Raw genomic sequence first — 22,440 nt, 5'->3', positions numbered from 1 at the left:
GAAAACAGAGGGCCAGAGAGGGTAAGAAACTTGTTAAATCCATTTGTATGATGAGTGGCTGAGAAGGAACCAAACAGGGTTATTTGGGATCCTGTCTCAAAAAAGAGACAGAGAAAGAGAAGAGGAGGATAAAGAGGAAAGTGGAAAGGAGGAAGAGAAGGAGGAGAGGATGAGGAAGATGAGGAGGAAATATCATGCTCTTTTTGTGGCTATGGTAGAAATGAAATGATGGGAAAGGATTTTCCAACATCTCTCTTGTTTCTTGCTTCCACAAATCCCCACGGTGCTGATGGTGCAGATGATGCAGTTTTAATATCAAATAACTCAGCACTGCAGCACAGAGCTTAGGCCACTCGTGACCCCTCACACACAGGAAGTTGTTGTTGCTGTTTTCTTTTAATGATACTTTAGATGTGTAGGTGTACAGAACAGGGGCCGGGAAGATGGCTCCACTTGTAAAGTGCTTGCCTCACAAGCAGAGGACCTGAGTTCTGGTCCCCAAAACCTATGTGAAAAGTCAGGCATGGCTGTCCATTGTCCTCTACACATCATATATGCCTGTCCCACATCTACTTCTGTCATACATGCCTGTCCCACATCTACTTCTGTCATACATGCTTGTCCTACATCCACTTCTGTCAAACATGCCTGTCCTGCTTCCACTTCTGGACTCCAATGCACACCCCAACACACATAAAATAAAAATATTAAGTGTGCAAATTAAACATTTCCTAATAATAAGTCAAGGCATTTATTTAAAACAATTCTCATATATATAATATATACATATAAAAATTTTAACATTTATTGAAGATGAAAAGAAATTTATATAGTAATGACAAGCGCTTGTTTATTTTTATGTAAAGATTATGTCTTGGTGGACTATGTACTATTGCAGGTCATTGAATACCTTCAAACTTTTTCAGAGTGGATGATATTTTGATTTTATGATGGTCATTTCTGAGAACACTGCTTTGCATAAACATATAGTACAAAGTGGCAAAAGTATGTTTAGGACTATTTTGGCAATGGTTGGAAATTCTGCCCCTATCCCAAGCTCAAACTCATTTAATGATTTTTTTTTAAAAAATGAAACAAGTCAGCAACTGAAATAGTAGTTGAAAAAAATTAAATGTTCTAAAAAACCCCAAACATTCTTACACAGTATGATTTACTAATTTAATGTTTACATGCTGAGGACCCATGGTAGGAAAATATTCAAGGTCTTCTCTTCCCATAATGAAATTATTAGTTTATATAGGAGCAGAAACCTATGAACATCCTGTAGATGCACTGCAGACCATGTGTAGGCATCTAATCCAAGCCTGGGTGTTTCAGGGTGTGTTCATTGGTGCTGGGTGCCTTGAGGGCATGCACAGTACAGAGTGCACACATTGCAAGACTGCAGAGCATGGTGTGCAGTTCAAGTGTACACCACCAGACATGCAGGATTCCCACTGAGCATCTGCTTTTGAAGGTGGCTGCATGTTCAGAAACCTTTCACTGTGGCAGATCAAAAACATTTTAACATTTATTTTTTAAGAACTATGTATGTGAGTATATGCATTAGGCTGTACGCAGAGGACAGCTGTGTCTGATCCTCCTGGAGCTGTAGTCACAAGCAGTTAGTTATGAGCTGCTGTGTAGGCACTGGATCCCTGGAACTATAGTTACAGACAGCTGTAAGTTGCTATGTGGGTTTTTGGGAATTGAACTCTGGTAGACAACCTGGAAGGGCAGCTGTTGCTCTTAACATCTAAGTCACCTCTCCAGACTATCTTGCCATTCTATTCAGTTATGCAATTCCATATATGAGGCAGTGACCACAGTTTAAGTAGATGTGCTTTAGTGTGTGAGGCACGGACTTGAATGCTCTGTTCAGGAGAACTGAGTGCGGGTGAGAACACAGGACTCTACACGGTGTGGATGGAGCATGGAAGGTTGGCTGAAGGGTGTTTCTTGAGCTGTGTATCACATGGCAGAAACATTTAAAAAGAAGAACATATACAGCCACAAGGCAGGCCCTCTCTGAGGGGACACTGAAAGAAATTTGAAACAGACAGGGTCCCAGGACACATGTGAACACCCAGAGAGAAGAAGGCTGCATATATGCAGTACTGAGAGTCACACCTGGGTCTCGTGCATTCGAGGTAAGCACTTCACCATTGAGCTGTGACTCCAGGAGCGCTGCAGATGTGGACAGGCCAGACCAGAGAGAAGCTTGTCAGCAAGGCCAAGAAGGTTGGGTTTTGTTCTACGAGCTGTGCCAGAGGTTCCCCACTGAGGGTTCACTTGCTTGGAAGGGTTTACAAGCTTAAAACTGGGCTCTGAATCACACACGATCCAGCCTCAAATCCAGCCTCTTTATGGGCACACACGGAAGCAGGACATAAAGGCGGGGGCTGCTACAGAATACGACTCGGGGCACAGGGCAATTTAAGGAGGATGGAGACAGGCTCAGGATGGTGTTTAGGGAGCTCGCCAGGCAGCAGTGTAGAGTGTGGGCTGTGGTTAGGGGAAGAGAATCAAGAAGAGGCAGGGAGTGGGGAGAGGGCCAAGGACAGGGCAGAGGGAGGAGGTGAATTCAAGGGGGGTTTTAGGACTATTATCCCCCAGAATGGATGACATAGAGTGGCCGGGAGAAACTTCTGGGGTCTGGACTAGACACTGAAGAAAGGATTTTTTTTTTTTTTTGTGCAAAGCAGTGTAACCGTGAAGACACTGTACAGATATTATTCACTTCATTGAAAGGTGCACTGAAAGCTGGCACAGTATCTCTCTAACAAAGGACAGAAGGAGCAAAACCGCTTTCAGTCACCTCTGACCTTGCAGACAAAGCTGTGAGCTGTGACTCCTTTCTGCATTCCCGTGACCAGCATGCGGCTGATACTCAGGGTCAAAGCAAACCTGACCGCAGGGACCATTTTTTTTTCTTCTCTCAAACCAAAGTAAGAGGTTGTGTCATGAGATTTCTATGTTGTAAAAGCCAAACTCCAAATCAGTGTGAGAGCAGAAACAAAATTTGCTCTAGCCCCAAGACCAACTTTCCTTCAGTTTCCAACTGTCATTTGGGATCTGCACCAACGCCCTATTTAAGTCAATGAAAAAATATAAATAAACAGAAACACCTTTCCTTTCCTAAGATTGAATTTTAAAGAGTTAAAAGCAAATGCGATAAATTAATTAGTTAATACTTTCATTTCAGAATAGTCTTTTATTATTCAAGTTTACTATTAAGAAGCTGTAGGGAGAGTTTTAAAGGTTCATTTTTGCTTTTAGTTATGCATATGTGTGTGTCTGGGCAGGGGGATGCGTGTGAATGCATGTGTGTTCGGAGGCCAGAGGCATCCGTGGCTGAGCTGGAGTGGCGGGTGGCTGTGAGCCACTCCGCAGAGTTGGTAGAAACTGAACTCAGGGCCTCTGCAAGAGGGTGGTGTGCTCTTTCCTGTTGAGCTGATTCTAAGCCAAGAGATTGTTTCAAGTGGAGCAAAGAAGCTAGAAGTCCCTTAGCCACAGTGGCTTTACCTTGGGAAGGATATGGAGTCCGGGGTCCACGACTGAGTGGACAGGTCATTTGTGCAGCCATAACTAAGAATCGTAAGCTTGGATTCTATTGTCCCCTCCCCCTTTACCTTTCCACCATCCCTCAAAAGAATATTGCTTAGTCTCCAAGTATCTTTGTAGTTCCTGTGGTCTTTCGTGATGTTCAATGCATTATATTTCATTGTTGTATGGTATGTTTTAAGAAGTTATTTTGATATTTTTGTATTAGTTAGGTGTGTCCAATTTAGCAGAGGGTTTCATGGGCCACAGAGAATTATGTGTGTTTTCTTACTTGTTGTATAGAATACCATTTAAATATCTATCAAATCACCCCTGTTCCCCCAAAACCTTCAAACCAAAACATCCACCAGATTGGAAGGTGCTATCTTTATAGAGAGATCTAAATTAAAATACAGACATTCTGGATTAAAATTCAATAGGCACAGTGGTGTGGAGTTGTTATCTCTGCTAGAGAAGGTGAGGTTGGAAGATTGTTTGAGCCCTGTAACCTGGAACTAGTCTGGGCTCAGGGAGTTGGGGTGGGGAAGAAAGGAGAGGAGAGAAGAGGAAAAGAGAAGTGGGGTGGTAGTGGTGATGGTAGTGGTGGTGGTGGGTGGTGATGGTGGTGATGGTGGTGGTGATGGTGATAGTGGTGGTGGTGGTGGTGGTGCTGGTGGTAGTGGTGATGGTGATGGTGATGGTGGTGGTGGTGATGGTGGTGATGGTGGTGGTGATGGTGATGGTAGTGGTGGTGGTGGTGGTGGTGGTGGTGGTGCTGGTGGCGGCGGCGGCAGCAGTGGCGGTGGCGGTGGTTGGAAAGATTGCTCGGTTGATAACATGATTGGTTCACAAGCACAAGGACCCAAGTTCAGTTTCTTTACAGGCACTTAAAAAGCCAGTCATGGCAGCAAGTGCCTGTAAGTGAGGAACTGGAGATAAGGACCCCTGGAGCTTGCTAGCCAGCCAGCCTAGCTGAATCCAAGCACTCCAGGTTGGCTGGCAATGGCAGAGACTGTGTCTAAAAGAAAGGCAGAGAATTTGGGCCCGGCAGAATGGCTCCCACAAAGAAGGGTGGCGAGAAGGGCCGTTCTGCCATCAACGAGGTGGTGACCCGAGAATACACCATCAACATTCACAAGCGCATCCATGGAGTGGCTTCAAGAAGCGTGCTCCTCGGGCACTCAAAGAAATTCGGAAATTTGCCATGTAGGAGATGGGGACCCCAGATGTGCGCATAGACACCAGGCTCAATAAAGCCGTCTGGGCCAAAGGAATAAGGAATGTTCCGTACTGCATCTGAGTACGTTTGTCTAGAAAGCGTAATGAGGATGAGGATTCACCAAACAAGCTCTACACACTGGTAACCTACGTGCCTGTTACCACATTCAAAAATCTACAGACGGTCAATGTGGATGAGAACTAACTGCTGAATGTCAAATAAAGTTACAGAACTGCCAAAAAATAAAAAATAAAAAAATAAAAGAAAATAAAAGAAAGGCAGAGAGAGATTACAGAAGACCCAATGCCACGCTCTGGCTTCCACATGCATATGTACACATGAGCACTCACACCGCATACACAACATGCACGCATATAAACACATGTACACACTGCAACACACACACACACACACACACACACACACACACACACACGCACACACACACGACAAAAGGTGAAACAAACCCATAAATCTTGAACAGAAATTCCCAGAGCACCTATTGTGTAGTGTCCTGGCCAATCACTCACAGGTAGATAATCTTCTAAAACTCCGTAATGACAGGCCAGCATTTAACAAGCGTAAGAAGGCTCAGTATTAAAACAACACGGAGTTGGCTCAGGTGAGCACACCCTCCCTTTGAGGTTGAAGACTCAAGCGCTGTCATGTGCACAGACACCTGAATGTGGATGGTCCTTTTGCCCTTTGGCTCAGTGGTGTGCAACCTACTGACAATGTCACAGGCATAAAGCCATGCTTCACACCGAACAGGCAACTGGAGATTTTTAAAAGACAATTAGGATTGTGTGCAATCTTTACATTATGTCCCAGTTTTGAAGCTTGGCTCTATGTAAGACGGAAGGCTGGGTTGTGTTTTAATTGTTGGCAAGATGAGGTCTGGGGACCAACAATTACTCAAACTCCTGCCTTTTTTAAGAGAACTAGAGGCTGATGGTGTTGAACTGCCTCTACCAGTGCCATTTTAAGTATGGAAAGGAAAGAAAACTCAGTCAAAAGGAGCAGAGAAATGAGTTCTGCCAGGGGCAGACTTTCAGGGAAGCCAGACCTTGAGGCCCTCTTGGTACTTCTGAGGGCTCCCATCTTCTCTGCATTCATATCTCCTGCCCATTAAGTTGAAGCCTGTGAATTCTGGATTTGCCCCTTCCCATGGCACTCTTAGAGTCCTAATGTCCCTGAGTCCTAAATAAGTCTGCTACTTCCAGGCATCAAAGGCAAAATGAGACGGAGAACAGCTCACTATGTGCAATGAAATGTCAAGAGTTGAAGCCAAATGCCCAAGCACCCAATGGTTTGACTGCAGCCTAATTTACAGAGCATGAGTTGACAGATGGGGAAAATTAGGCATTGGTACTGGAAAATAAGGCCAATGTCAATGCTTTCTTAGTTAATATTTAATTTAGCGCCGTATCACCAAGGAAATCAGTAAACATGCATCTATCAGGTACTAACCCTGTGACCAGCTCTGAACTAGATTCTTAGGGGGATCAGACCTGGCGGGAGCACAGATTCTTCTCAATTCTTTACTCAGAAGTCTGGGAAGAGGCAAATTGCTGTGCACTGAACACAGGTTACACACACAGCTTGGAAAGTCCTCCGGGAAGAAGTGCAAAGCTGGCTCTCAGCCATCTTCCTATCTGCTGTACGTTGGTAGACGTGAGAAGGCAGAAGACACAGCCACCAGAAATCAGGGCACAGGGATACATGGTTGCCTTCTTTCCCCCTCTCCTTAAACGTTTCCTGAGACCCCCTTCCTTGATCTACAGTAGCTGTTTCACTGAGAACATTTTCCATACTATGATTGATTTATTTAAACTGTTCAGTGGAACAGTCTTTATTAGTCATAGTTTCCATCAAAAACCCATTTACAATGTCTCACTCAAGCCCATGCCCCACGACCTAGGCAGCCCTATCTCTCCTCCCTTTCCCAAGCCCACTGCAAACTGACCTGTGTTTGTAGATTTGCCTGTGATGGCCTTCTAAGTTTCCATTGGTGTCTTGTGTGAGGCAGGGCCTTAGCCAGCACTCTGCCCACCACCCACACCACCCTGTCCCAAGAGACTCTATAACTAACTTGGAGGACTACCCTTCGAGGACTAGCTTTGTTCTTTCCTTCTAAAAATGAAAGGGATGGACTTCAGGCACTTTTCTACTCGAAAGAATCAACTTTGAAAACCAGCCCTAGGGGTTGGGAATTTAGCTCAGCGGTAGAGCGCTTGCCTAGCAATCGCAAGGCCCTGGGTTCGATCTCCAGCTCTGAAAAAAAAAAAAAAAAGAAAAAAAGAAAAAAAACCAAAACAAACAAACAAACAAACAAAAAACCAGTCCTAACTAGAAATGGGAAGCAAATGGTAAAGAGTTGGGGGAGAAAGACCTTTTGAGCGCTCTTGTTAGCACAGAGTGTATCATTTGCTGGTACCCCATTTAGCAATGTGCATTCCCTCAGGCTAAGAAGTCCCACTTTTACTGGGCATTACTCAAGGAGGCTTCAGAGATGCATCTATACAGATAATCACAGCCAATGTCACCAATGCCAAAAATTGAAATGTGTGACAGCTGAGGATTCAACCTCAACATCCCCTGTGGTCAGCTGGGAGCACAGGGCTCCCAACAAGAATCCTTGTTCCAGATGGCACTGTACACTGTCCATGTGCATGATGGCCTTTCTGCAGCTGTCGGGCACAGTCACTGACAGAGTTCACTGCTCACTAAAGCCTGCTTGGTATTTGTCTTGCTTAGTTTTGCTCTAGGATGGGTTCTCAGGTAGCCCAGACAGGCCTTAGACTCTGCTGCTGGGAATAATCTCCAGTTTCTGATGCCCCTGTCTCCATTTCCCCAGTGACGGTATTACAGGCGTAAATGACCAGGTCCTGTTTATGTGGTGCTGGGGACTCAACTCAGGGCTGTGTACATGTTAAGCAAACCCTCTTACCAGGAGAGCTACATCCTCAGTCCTTGTGTGCTATTTTTATCCCCACTTCTTTCTAATCTTGTCATTGTGCTGTCACTGTTAGGCCCCTGATTTACCCCTGACTGTCCTGTATTAGGGGCTTATCTGGACCCATTCATGCTACAGAGTAGACTGGGACGTCGGTGCTTTTGATTATCTAGAATTACTTTTTTGTTTGTATTATTTTAGTGTGTGTGTGTGTGTGTGTGTGTGTGTGTGTGTGCGCGCGCGCGCGCGCACGCATGCATTGAATGCAGGAAACTGTGGAGCCAGGAAAAAGCCTCTGATCCCCTGAAGCTGGGGTTACAAGTGATTGTGAGCTGCCTCACATAGATGCTGGGAACAAAAACTCAGGTCCTCTGGAAGAAGAATATGGCCTCTTAACTGCTGAGCCATTTCTTTACCCCTCACCCCTGAACTATATTTAATAATCCCAGCTTTTGTCTTTTGACTTGAGGCCCTTTTCACTTATTTTCACCTATCATTGATACCTCACACTTTCAACTCATAAGAAACTTTCATCTAGTCAGAGTTGAAAGCCTGACACGTTGACTACAAGATATCTTCAGACCTTTGTGTGTTCAAATAGCAGTGGCTTCATTGAGGGCTCTGCAAACCAGGTCGATAGGCAATATCATGAACGTTCTATGACATCTAATAGAATTGTAATTTAGAACTTGCACAGTGTTAGATTTATATAATGTTAAAGAGAACGGAGTATATGCTTCTGAAGAAAGGCATCACTACTGCCAGGTACTTAGTAACACCTAGGATAAGGTTATGAAATCAAGTGGTATGTAACAGAGCAAGCACCACTAATCCCAGGCCACTTCTTCATACTTGAGACATTTCCATGTGCAGTGGTCTTAGCTAACAAAGGTGATCATGGCCATATTTCATACAGATTGTCTCCACTGGTATTTCAATGGACTCAAAAATGTTCCCTATCTCACTTAGCTTTAACTGTCAACTTGAAGCAGCCCAGAGTCACCTGAGAAGGGATGCCTAAGGTATTTCTCAGATCAGACTGATCTGTGGACATATCTTGAGGTGAGGAGTGGGAGGGATTGTCTTGACTGTTAATTTATGTAGGAAGGCACAGCCCACTATGGGTAGTACCATTCCCTAGGCAGGTGGTCCTGAGCTGTCTAAGAAAGCTAGCTGAGCATGGATATGAGCATGAGCTAGCAAAAGTGCTCCTCCACGATTTCTGCTTTAAGTTGCTGCCTTGACTCCCCTCAATAATGGACCTATGAACTGATTTAAACCCATTTCTCCCCTAGGTTGTTTTTGGTCAGGAAACTTTATCATAGCAGCAGAAAGGAAACCAGACCATGTTCCTTTCCCCCTCATTCAATAAAAGTAGGATGTATATTGACCTTCACGTTTAGAATATTCCCTTTAAAAGAATTTACGTATTAGAAAAATAAGTTTAAAAAATCTATTCAGTGCTTTATTCTAAATAATTTTTAAAGGACTGTTTTAACTTTCAGTTTGATAACTAATTTATTCTGCGGCTAATTGAATTACTTTGTAATTAGCCTACTGGAGCAGGAAAGAAGACAAAATAAATATCTTTGTGATTGATTCCTTGTAACGACAGAGATGCATGAGTAAACATATTTATTATTCTAGTCAATTCAGATCCTTTTGTCTCTGCGTGGAATAGCCTGGGGTCCTCTTATTGTTTTCCCCAATTCCTTTACCGTATCGTGTATGTGGGGGTTAGCACTGGCATTTCACTGCTGAAATTAACTTTGAGCTTTGCACTGACCCAGTGGCTGGCATTTGACATTCAAGTTTGAGTCACTAATGAGGTTTGGTTTGCACTTATTATTTGTGTATTGAAGGGCGCGATGGAATGTCCTGTTATTAAAGTGCACACCCAGAGCTGTGTACTTCATCAGCACTCATGTGAAGAAGAATGCAGTGTCCACAAAAAGTTTTACAAACTGGATCTTATGTGACAATTGGAACATTTTACAGGCAGCTTTTTTACTGGTGAGGTGTGAGTTGGAAGACAGGGACTTGAAGAAGATGTAGTTTCATCCCTAACTCAGAATGGTTGACCTGAGCGCCACAGGAAGAGGGCCCTCAGAGGTAGTTACAAATGTAGCTTTGTTTTCCTTAGGCTCAATGGAAATGTCTAAAATTTCTAAGGATCTATGTTCTTTACATACAAGCCCTACAATCAGTTTCACTTCGTAGAAGCTCAGCTGGGGTCCTTTTTATAGAATTCTGCCTCTTAGTGGCATTGTTGAGAATCTTATAGCCACCCAAGAGTTAGGTAAACGGGAAGCTTCAATGGCAAAGTTTCAAAAGATTTATTTTATGTTTAATTGTGTGTGCATGTATGTATGTGTGTGTGTGTGTGTGTGTGTGTGTGTGTGATTTTTGTGTTCTATATGTGAACACATGTGCTCACTGGAGTTACAAGTGGTTGCACATCACTTGACATGGGTGCTGGGAATTGAACTTGGGTCCTCTGGAGAAGTAGTAGTACACGTTCTTAACCACAGAGCCTTTTATCCAGCCCCGTCAATAGCTAATTGACTTCAATGGCCACTGCTTTGTAGGAATGCTTTGCAAAGGCACTGTGAAAAACAAGACAGTATGGTCTGAGCTGCTCTGTCATGGGTCTCACTGTTACGCCGGAGTACAGAATAATGGTATATTTTAGTGCCTCCTCATTGGGAAAAGAGAATAACAGTTTTCCATCAGGACACATATGCTTTGGAAAACTCAACTGGGCCCTAATCTAGGAGAGCTAACATGAATAGTAACTCAGCTTGCAGTTTTCCACTTAAGGAGGTGCTGACTACAAACCTATCTGCCTTTCAATTATCCCCATTCCCAGGTGCCCAGACCAGTCCTTTTCTTAAAGGATTCTCCTGTCTCTAGGGTTCAAGACAACGTGTCATTAATCTCAAAGTCATTGAGTTGGCTAAGTAGATTTCCTAGAAAGCCTTCCACTGGGCTGCTGGGCCATCCCTGCACTTTAAAGACAGTGTCTCTGCTCTATTTGTTTGAAGGAAATAGTCAGAGGGAAGGCAGCCAGTGTCTTGGGAAGTCAGACAATGAAGCAGCCCCTCCTGTTACTTTGGGTGATTATATTCATATCAGCATGCACATCCATGTGTGTGGAGGCCAGAGGTCCACCGCTGGTTTCATTCTCCAGGTACTGTCCGCCTTGCATTTTGAGCCAGAGGTCCCCCCCGTCTGGAGCTTGCCAAGTAGGCAAGGTTGGATGTTGGGCCAGATCCCGACTTCTGTCTCTGCCTGGTCTCTGTTGGGATTACAAGTGTACAGCACCATACCTGGCCTTTTACAATTTAACCTTTTTTGATGTAGGTTTTTGGGGATCAAATTCATCTTTTCATCATCTTAAGGCAAATACTTTACTAAGGAAACTCCAGATGCAGGAAACCCTCCTTCTCAAAGCGTTCAATATTGTAGTTCCTCGATGGCAAGGTGATGTTGAATGTGAGATCGTCTAAAGTGAGCTTCATGAAGATGTGGAAAGAGGGCTTGAGGAGATGTCTCAATAGTGAGGCAGTCTTGTTGCTCTTGCTGAGAATGGGCGTTCCTTTCCCAGCACTTTCATGGTGACTCACACCATCTGTAACTCTAGTTCCAGGACACCTGATGCCTTCTTCTGACCTCTGTAGGCACCAGGCATGCATGTGGTGCACACACAAACATTCATCCAGCAAACACCCACATATGTAAAACAAAACAAACATGAACCTAAAAGAAGGAAGGCAGATGAAAATTATAAAAGAAAGCCTTGATACTTGACTAGAAAGAGCAGAATGCAGAATATCTGAGTCTAAAAGATAGGCTTTCAGATTATCCCATTCCTAACAGGCAAACAACAAAACAACATGCGAGATCTGTGGGGAGCCATTCAATGAAGAGACATCCATATTTTTTATAATGTCTGAATGAGAGAAGCAAAAGTTAAGAGTATTGCAAATGCATTCAGCGAAATCACAGCAGTGAGCATCCCTCCTCCTGGGAAAGACAGACATCTGTGAGCAAGAGGCTCATGGGACTAAACAGATATGGCTGGGGAAGACTTCAAGCCGAGGGTGGTGGGGCAAGCCTATAATACCAACAACTGGAGACTGAAGGGAAGCATTGTGGGCCAATGCCAGCGTGGGCTATGAAGTCAAACTGTCTAGAGAAACAAAACGTTCTTTACTTGTAGCATGTTGTGGCCAAACTAGAACAGCACAGGACAAAGAAAGAAATGTAAACTCCATAAACAGAAAGCACCGACTACCATTCTAGCACATTCTCACTCGGTTTATTGGCAGAAACCTTACCCAAAAGGGAATAGAATGGTAAGACCTCCCAACTGGCCTTTAGAAATGATGGAGGGTAAAGACCTTTTAGAACAAGCTAAACCTGCAGGAGTTCATGACCCCCCAGGCTAGCTTCCCAGAAAGGCTTATGGGAGTCCTGCATCCTACGCACAGTAGCTGCCATCGTGAAAGCATGTGGAAGTATAAACCCCACTAGGAGAGCCGATACACGAAGGGAAACAGAAGAGACTGAGACGTTATGGATGGAACGAGGAAGCACAGAGACAAACCGGAGAGGACAGTAAGAATGAAGAAGATTCAGAACGGAGGAAGACTCACAAAACGAGAGGAAGAAGTCCTGAACTATCAATGGTAACCTTGAGCAGACTAAATTTTCCAAATAAGAAAATGCAGAGTGTCTAAATGGATAAAATCATGACCTAACAATATACTGCCTATAGTAAACCCACATTAAAAACAAATGCACACACACACTGGAGGAGAAAGGCTGGAAAACAGGATTCTCAGCAAAGGGAAAGCAGGAGTAACAATGATTAAATCTGACAGAACAGATTATAGGACAAAAACAGACAAAAAATTACTATATACTGACCAAGGGATCAGTTCATCAAAGAGATATGATTATAAACCAGGATGCACCTAAAATTGAAGCACTGTTTCACACAAAAAAATGCTATTAGACCCAAATGAGGAATATAGGTTATAAGAGATAAAAGAATCAACCTAGAGATGCTGTAGTGACAAGATACTATAGATTGAACAGACAGAGCAGGCATTTACAGAACTTTCCACCAAACGGCACATAACCTTCTGTAAACAGACTGTGCATTAGACATCTCAGCAAAGATGTAAAAACCTGGACTATCTTCTCTCTCTTCTGATCACAACAGACTTCTTTGAACAAATAAGAATCCAGTATTGATGGTACCACAGAGGCCGGAGGTCTTGAACTAGACTAACGACTCATCGCAGTGAGCATCTTCGAGTAAACCTGTTTGGGCAAAAGGATATTCTGCGCGACGCACAGCAGCTCCCTCTGTCACTGTGACGGAGGAAGGAGGATGTGGAGGAGGGCGTGGCAGATGGAGGATTGAGGTGACACGTGCCCAGAGGAGCTGGAGACACAGCTGCCATGGGTGTGAGGGGAGGCTGGGCTTCATGGAGGGGGTGGCCACTGCCCAGAGGGGTTGTGGAGATATTTTTTATTTTTGTTTTAATTTTCTTTTGTGGGGGAGGTTACAAGTGTAGAGCGTGCATTTGGAGGACTGGAAAATGAGTGGGATTGGGGTAACTTGATGTGAAATTTACAAAGAATCAATAAAAATGTTGTTTAAAAAACCATAGAACGATATGGACAAACTTCTAGACTCACCCCTTAACCCAAACTGCAGGCCGAGGACTGCTCTGAACAGACCGACAGGAACTAATGAGATTATGTCAGTGCAAGAATGGTTCCTCAAAGAGAGCCCTTCCCAGAGGCTTCATTCTTGAATTTTACTAAACTTTTAAAGAGGCAATGTCAATTATCAAAGCACTGCACAGAACTGAAAAGGAAGACATCTTTGAAACCCATCTTATGAGGCCAATGTTGCTATACTCCCCAAAGAAGGAGATGAGAGCAACAAAGAAAAACTATAAATAAATTCTTCAATGAATAAAGGTGAGAAACTTCTCAACAAAGTAAAACTTTGTGGCATATCAAAAATGAAATTTGGCTGCAGATCAAAAAGACTGTTGTAATCAAGTTGGTCTTGTCTCAGGAATGTAAGGATCAGTCCATATACATCCACCAGCAGTCACAATCCACAATTGTGTCACCAGAATAAATGATAAAAGCCTATGGCTATCACAGTAAATGCAGAGGAACAGTTGATACAATTTAACTTTCATATGTAATAAGAACCCAGAACAAAAGGCCTAGAAGTAACATGCCTCAAATGTAATAATGCCTTGACATACCCTGTCCTCAACCAGTGGCATGCGAAGGGAGGAGAAAATGAACAGCCTCGAACTTTGACCCTCCTGTCTTCACCTCCCAAATGCTGCTATTACAGGAGTGTGTAGCCACGCCCACCGGTGATGGAGAGCAAGGCTTTGTGCATGCTAAACATGCACTCTACCAACTGAGTCACACACCTCTAGCTTACTCTCTGAGTAACTTCCGGATCATCTACTATGGGCAAAACATACAAGAGAGATCTGCCCCTGTAGTGTCCCAAGTAGAAGACTCTATTCAAGACTCATAAAAATAAAACGTATCTGTTTCCTATAACTGCTACTGGCATGTCCAGCATCTTTGCAGACGTTTTAAAACTTGCTGTTTCCCTGCAGAACTGAACCTGTGGTCCCTATGCTCCTGTCTGGTGGCTACCCTAACTTGATGTGAGTCCACTTTCAGCATGCCTCATAAGCCCTTGTTTTTTCTCAAGTGTCCCGAGAGTGGACAAGACCTATGCTTCTGATTGCTTTTGTTCCCTGTCTACCACCTTAAAAAAGGACCTAAACCAATGAAAGCAAAATACAATAAAATCTCCCGATAATTACACAGAGATGCTGTGCAAACTGCATGACTGGCTGGCATTTGCTGCTTGGAAGGCAGTTCAGAGGGGCCAGTGTTTCGTGCATGGAAACAAAGATTATTTGAAAGTTGAATACATAAAAAGGCAAGCTGCCTCGGATCTTGGATGCCTCTTGTCAGACTCTTATGGCTTTTGTAATCGGCATAATTTTGGCAAAAAAAAAAAAAAAGAGTAGACTTCCAGCTGTTTCAAGTCACAGATGTATTCTTTTTTTGGGGTTGTTCTAAAAATATGTACAGACTGTTTCCTTACGTTTTAAATCAGGATTCTCTTGATGGATTTTTGCTTTGATTTGGAATCTTTTGGTCCAGGACCGAGAGTGAACTTGGATGCTGACTTTGTCTGGAAGAAACTTCCAGAGCCATAAAGCCTTTGCTGTCCCTCCACTTCCATTTGGTAATTCACACTGTGTGCCCAGACCCCAACGTTGACAAAGAACAAAGTGTGCCTGGCTGTTTTAAGAGTTGGGGGGGGGGTAGGTGGATAGAAATTCCTCTACACATGGAGGGAAGAGGGTGTGAGAAGACTGGAAGGTGGGGTGGGGGTGGGAGCTCAGACCAAGGTCCTAAATTAGGAAGACTTTTTAAGCTGTCAATTTATAGCTCTTTGTCTATCACTGTCATATATGAATTCACCCCAGGCAGACACTGGTCCTTATCCATCCAAGTTCTGTCCCTGCAGGGGACACTTGGAGCAAGAGTTGGATACCCAGTCCAAGGCTACTGTGGGACACCTGAGAGACAACCAAGGATCCTGGGAAAGGAGGATGAACAATATCATCTAGAGAAGAAAGCAAAGACCCAGATGCTTGGAAGAGGGATAGGAGATCAGATACGGGGAAGATGGCGGGACTCATGGAAAGGACCAAAGCTCTGGAGCCAGCAGGCTGGGGACAAGCCCAGTGGTCCCTCTTCCTATCTGGTTTGGTCCAGAAAGCTTTTCTGTGCTTTGAGCTCCAGTGTTACTCTCGTGTGTCAAATGGCAGTGGTAACAAACACGTCTGCGTTACACAGGGTTAAAGGGAAGCATGCATGTCAAGCACCTAACACGCATGGTACTGCATGCCTAGCAGGAGCTCAAAACCTCAGTCAGTCACGACAATGATCATGGACTCTGTGGAGACTGAATTCAAAGATTACTGCTAATGGACAGATATGGGAGAGATTTGACTATCACAAATAGGGGGCATAGGAACCAGGATAACAGTTGCTTTGTCTACACGATTAGGAAAAATAAAAGAGGAGGATATCCGGAACTGGTAATGGTTGGGGGGGGGGTTGGGAGAGGGCTGTCCCTCTCCTTTCACACGCTGTGGTATGAGAATGGGAAGTATTTGGTAATAGCTATGACAGTTGAAAAAGACAAATACTTATGAAGTCAATTATTCAACTTCTGGAAATTGATTATGAATAAATAAGGAACAGGCAAACACACACAAGTAGATATTTTGAGTGTTTACCACATAACTGTTTATAGCAGCGGTGACACAAATGGAAACAACCTAAATGCCCATCAGTTGGAGAAAGTAGAACGTAGCACAGACTTCCCTATAATGGACGATTAAAACCACTAAGGAGATAGAGCTGTGTTTGGAAAGGTAAGAGTAAATACGGTAAAGCACAGTAGTCTGCTGCCCAGCAAGCCCAGCACTACTCTATCATTGTAAAAATGTCTCATTTGCAGATAGATGGCAACATCTGTGTAAATGTGATAAAGGGTTAGAAATGACCGGGCTGGAGAGATGGCTCAGCAGTTAAGAGCACTGACTGCTCTCAGAGGTCCTGAGTCCAATTCCCAGCAACCACATGGTGGCTTGCAACCATCTGTAATGGGATCCAATGCCTTCTTCTACAGCTACAGTGTGCTCATACATAAAATAAATAAATCTTAAAAAAAAAGAAGTGACACATGTATATGGGTATAGTGGCACAAATGAGCATGAGTGTGTGCAATACACACACACACACATATATGTATACACTCTATCTATCTATCTATCTATCTATCTATCTATCTATCTATCTATCTATCTATATTTAGTGGTGGGTTATATATGCTTTTGCTTTGTTTTTCAGCATTATTCACACAATGCCTAAGATGAGAAGAAAGGAATAGGGAAGAAAGAATGAGGGGAAAGAAGGATGGGAAGGAAGGAGGAACAAAGTAAAAAATAATGACATAATGATTGATAATTGTTCAATCAATGAAGAAACACTAAAACATGATTCCCTTGTCTGATTTTAAAATGGCCCTGGCTTGTGCATCTGCTGAAGGCGGCCTAGGCACAGGCCCCTGGTCTCTGGACGGCACGTTCTATGCTTTCTTGGGGAGGTTCACACAGGGTTTCAGCACACGCTGACCTGGGCCACTGTGGTCCAGATGTTGGCTATGACAGGAAAAAGTCAATTGTGAAACTGTCCTCAGAGTTCAAAGTGCTGAAGCCAAATGCTACCCTGTGCGTGCCAAGGCCCAGCATTGCAAAATGGACGTAATTATACAAACTCAAGAAAAGCAAATGTTCTTCCTCCCAGTGTTATCTGAAGAATTCCAGCTCACGGATTAAGATAGCATCAAGTGACATTCCTGGATGCTTTCCCCTGTCTAACTGTCCATGTTTCCAGCTGGGCAGCTGCTGGGTTTTGAAAGGACGTCGTTTCATAAATTTCAGTCCGCTCTTGTGGGAGTTCACAAAGCATTTAAGGCCTCAAGACTCAGTGTCTAAGTGGGCTTCAAAAATCAGCTTAAACATCAAACTGTTCCATTATGTTTACTCGGATGGACAAATTCAAGACTCTGAGAAGAGGCATCTCTGACTTAGAAGGATGTAATGGATTGCGGTGGTAATGGCAAGAAACGAGCCGGAAGTAGGATGGCAGCGGGGATGGGAGTTGGGGCCAGAGCTGAGAAGATGCATCTGCCAGGGAGCCTCAGGAGGCAGAGAGCAGAGCCAAGGACACCCAGGCTTGGAGAGATACTCAGGCTCTGCAGAGGGCTTAGGCAGCAGGGTAGAAAGCTAGGCCTGTGATAGTGGGCTTGGGCACAAAGCCAATGGGAATTGCCCAGATGGCAGGGCTCTGAGTGGGAGGAGAAGGGGATATGATCCCTGGCAGGAAAGAGCGCACGGGAAACCGTGCAGAAGAGAGGGGCCAGAGAATCGATCGATGGAGAAGACAATGCTTGCTCCATGACTCACCTTCCACTTTGGCTTTGCTTGATCTGGGGTTTGAAGCATTTTTAGATGGTTAACAGGATTGCAGAGGGACTCTATAGTCAGCTCCTGGACGTGCGGGCTGCCTCTAATTTCTATTAGAACCATCCACACAGCAAACCTTTCCGCACATTGGACTCTTTCTGTATCGAGGACGATTTCCTAAGAATAGGTTCTGAGAAGTGGAACAACTGGGTCAAAGGAAAGGAACATATTTTATGTGTCTTAATATACAGTGGAGAGCATTTGGAGAGCCAAATTGCTTTCCAAAAGGTTGGTTGAACCCAATCGCTTTCATTTCAAACAAGATTTTATGGGTGATTATGCAGGCCTTTAATGAGATGTTTGGCTCAGAAATGATAGTACAAAATCTGACATTTATTCTGTGCTAAGCATAGCTCTTCTACCCGTGCTCTTATTTAATCCTCACAACAAGACAGTGTGACAGACATTGTTCTGCTGGTTTCACAAACAAGGGGACAAGCTCAGTGGTACTAAGCACATTCCCAAGGTCACATGCTCAGTGGGATGGCTAGTTTTCTCTCCATGTCATGCTGCGTCCCACCCCCAACCCCCATTTGTTCCAAGAACATAAACCAACAGACAATGATGCACCCGAGAAGTCTTCTGAGAGCTGTGAGCCTACAAGATGACGTCATTACTGACAAAGTTTGTTTTCAGAAGAAAGACATGCTAGCAGGCAACAGTGCTCATACCTGTAATCCCAGCACTCAGGAGATCTGAGGCAGGAGGATCAGTTTGGGTTATAGAGTGAGAGCCTGTATTAAAACATAAAAGTAGGGAGGAGGAAATATATCTTGTTTTAGAGTAGTATCAGTTGATTTTGGGGGGGTCATATTCTATTTCCACCACCACAAACTTCAGCTTACACCCTTATTATATTACATCAAACCACAAAGCAGGCTGCAGATTGTCATCCTGTAGCCTCCCTGAGCTGAAAATGGAACAGAGCAGACCAGATAGTTCTGAGCCAAGTCTGTGAGTTTAGCCTCTCTCATCTTAAGCTTGTGAGTCTATGAAAGCTTTCTCTGGCTTGTGCTTCCTATAAAAAGCTTATTTAAATCTTAGTGCTGAACATTTTGTAGGACTCAGAACCAAGTGTTCGTCTGAGAATCCCCATCCATGGCATGGGCCTATACTGCTCAGGTCTAGGTTCCAAGGATTGCCTTGATGAAATATGTCATCCAATGGTCACTAAAGAAGAAAAGACCAGTGAGGTCCTTTAGAGACTGAGCCTGTCTGGGAATTAGGCTATGGAGTCAGAAAACCTGAGTTCGAATCCCAATTCTACTACTTAGTCACAATATGACCTCAAACATCTCAAGACTCTGTTTCCAAATCTGCAAAACAGGGACAGGTGATGGCACCCAGTGTGGTTATTCTGAGAAATAGATGAGGCCAAACACTTCAGGATTTCATACAGAACTTTAGGGTGGAGTTAGCTTAATCAGTGTAGGCTTGAACAGAAACAGAGAAAGTCACCTTCTAGGTCAAACAAGTCAAATCAAATTCTGAGTCTGAGCTAGGATCTATGAATGGGAAGGGCAGTCCAGACTAGGAGTCAAACTGAGTCAGGATGCAAAGGGTGGGGGAATGGAGCCAATGTTAGAGAAGTTGATTAGAGCCATGGTAGAGGAATGTGGGTTTGTTTAAATGGACAAAGTGGGGAAAATTATTTTCTGTTTCCCACCATCCTGATGCATGTCCTCCTCTTTGCTGTCAAATGTCCCACAATCCCCCAGTCCCTAGCATTTCCACCCAGTATGATATAACATCGTTCCTGGAATGTCTCCTCCCTCCAACCCAAGTCTTATCTCCATCCAAGATGCAGGCGAATCTCTGTTCTTCTGTAAGTCTGAGCCTCAGTCTTAGCTTTCCCTGGTAGCTAAGAGACAGTCTCACTTGTTCCCACTCTCCTGGGAGTTACTCTCTTCACAATTCCCTTGGTGATAATCACGAACTGTTTCATGATGCAGTTACTGTTGAATTGAACAGACAGAAATATCTTCTAAGCCTATATAACTCGTCACATGTGTCTGTCTTACTGTTCTGATACAAGAGTCCAAAGAACAAGTCAGAATCACTGATAGGGAAGAGATTTCAGAGAGAGGGAGGGAGGGAGGGAGGGAGGGAGGGAGGGAGGGAGGGAGGGAGGGAGGGAGAGAGAGAGAGAGAGAGTCACAAGAATAATCAGGCCAGTGGGGTTTCCAAATTATATACACATTATTCATATACATCCATTAGCTTATCCTAACATAATCTGATGTGCAATGTCATTATGGTTTTTAGTGACTGTAAGACAGGAGGTAGCATCAGCCATTGAACATCATCCAGCCCTGTTCTCATGTCAAACCTGTTGGACTCAAATTAATATCAAGACTCCTGTACGTGTGACTCTTAGTGCTGATCTAAGGAAGTGGCCCATCCTCTGAGAGAACTGCTTATCCTGGATCCAGAGGTAGATTTGCAAAACTGACAGAAGTATTGCAGATACAAAGGAGACAGCCATGGAGGTCCAAGAAGGGTCTACTCACTGAGCTCAGGCCAAGAGCTTGCCTTAAGTCCTATGTTGTAGGGGTTCTGTTTACCTGGACTTTACTCTGGTGATGTGTTATATATGGGATAGCTGTGTGTCCATATTACTGGTTCGGTCAACTGTATATAATTCATTCCACCATGCAGGTCAAGACTGAACTGACACTTTTACTGTGTCAAGCCCCTCATCCTTCCTTGTTCTTTCAGAGAAGTGACTGCACGATCCCATAGATGACTCACAAGAGCAGCTGAGTCTATGCAAGAAAGGTTTTTCAAGAGACAGAAGTTGGGGTGCAGACAAGCCAAGGTTGGTAGTAATGATTCTTATAAATAGATCTTGGATGGCAAGGGATGGGCCATGTGCCATGTGTAAAACTGCAAACTAAACACTGTAGCTAAGATCTATGACCAACAATTACACTATTCAAGGGAAAACGGTTCATTTTGTTACGCATTGGTGGGGAGTGCTACAGACAAGCCCTGTGTGAGGAATAATGTATGGTGCTATGTCTGTTTGAGGGACTAAGAGTTGGGCTTTGCATGCGCCTACCTCTACCGGAGCAGAAATACCTTATAGCTAAGAGGCCTTCATGAGACATTTGTGGGGTTTTACAAGGGTTACATTCTCATCAGGAAGGCTGGTGGTGAAGGTTAGTGGAGCTGATGAATGGCCTGGGACCTCCCTTTGAGTATCCAGAGCTCTTATGTTCCATGGTGGGCTTCTAGTGCTCCCGGATATGTGCAATCACAGGATGGATTGCAAGGCTACAGGCCAATGGTGCACTGTACAGGGCCTGCAGGGGCTGTAGAGACTGGCAGCGCCACCGCCCATTTTCATATCTTGCCTGGCTGCTCTCAGGAATCCAGAGATGGGGAATGGTGTTGGGGCATGGGAGGTGCCAGTCTCCCAGGGTGGGGAGTGTAATAGTAAGAACCACAGAGGTTATAGGGGAGGTCAAATTAGAGCCAGAGGAGACAAAAGAATGGGTTGAGAAAGCATGCCCACAAGGTGGCTTTCACTTGATCTGGCTGGCTAGTGATGGTGACAATTCTCATCTTTACCTGGCTGGCTTATGGGGTGGGGACCATTCCCCTATGTCTCACTCTCATGTCCCCACCCCCACAACAACCATTTGTGTTTTGAAAGCAATAGCAATTAATGGTGATCGTAATAGTTATGAGTCATTAATCTGTCAATTAGTAAACTAATCCCTTATCCCATTCTACAAAAGATCAGAGGCAGGAGTTATTAGCACCCTTTATCATGGTAACCGGGAGAAAATGATGACAGCTTCGGAGGGAGCCAGACGGTAATGGCAATCATGATTGGAATCGCTGGGAGAGAGATCGATGCAAAGTGCAAAGATGGTTTGGAAGAAGAATTTATGCTAATTGGTCAGTGAGGAAAGAGGACGGGGAAGGCAATCATTCCGTGAGCAGAGATTACAGAAGCAGAAACAGGCCAAGGACTGAGACTGAGTGAAGTGATTAGGGAGTGTAGTTATTACCTTCTTGCATGTTTGCATTGTGGGCAGTAACCGGATGCTTTATATAATATTGTGTCATATCATCCATTTTGGCTTGTGTAGCCCATTTACAGGTAGGGAAACTGAGGCACCTTAGTCACTGCAAATCCATCAACTCACTTGTTGAACATCAAAAATTTCCTTCTCACTTTTATAGTTTGAATGAGAATGGCTCCTATGGGCCCATATGATTGAATATTTGGTCCCCAGTGGAACTGTTTGGAAAGGATTAGGAGGTGTGGCCCTATTGGAGGAGGTGTGTCACTGGGGGCAGACATAAAAGTTTCAAAAGCCCACACCATTCCTAGTTAGATATCTGTGCTTTGTGCTTGTGGATTGAGATGTAAGTTCTAAACTGCTACTCCAGTGCCATGCCTGTTTGCTGGCTGCCATGTTCTCTACCATGATGGTCCTGGGCTCACTCTCTGAGGTCACAAGCTCCATGGTAGCTTCTCACAGCAACAGAAAACTAACCAAGTCACCACCATACTGTTTTTCCCCATCTCTCTCTTC

At 44.1% G+C, this 22,440-nt stretch overlaps 1 protein-coding gene and 1 pseudogene across 1 annotated transcript in view; one reads left to right on the top strand and one right to left on the bottom strand.

Annotated features, from left to right (window-relative positions):
- The window catches only part of Spon1 (spondin 1), a 299,164-nt gene that overhangs the window by 76,245 nt on the left and 200,479 nt on the right, over window positions 1-22,440 (bottom strand). The window lies entirely within an intron of this gene.
- LOC108349620 (60S ribosomal protein L31 pseudogene) lies at window positions 4,251-5,039 on the top strand (annotated as a pseudogene).

The sequence above is a fragment of the Rattus norvegicus genome, chromosome 1, assembly GCF_036323735.1.
Source record: "Rattus norvegicus strain BN/NHsdMcwi chromosome 1, GRCr8, whole genome shotgun sequence".
NCBI classification, from domain to species: Eukaryota; Metazoa; Chordata; class Mammalia; order Rodentia; family Muridae; genus Rattus; species Rattus norvegicus.
This window is presented reverse-complemented; position numbering and strand designations above follow the sequence as displayed.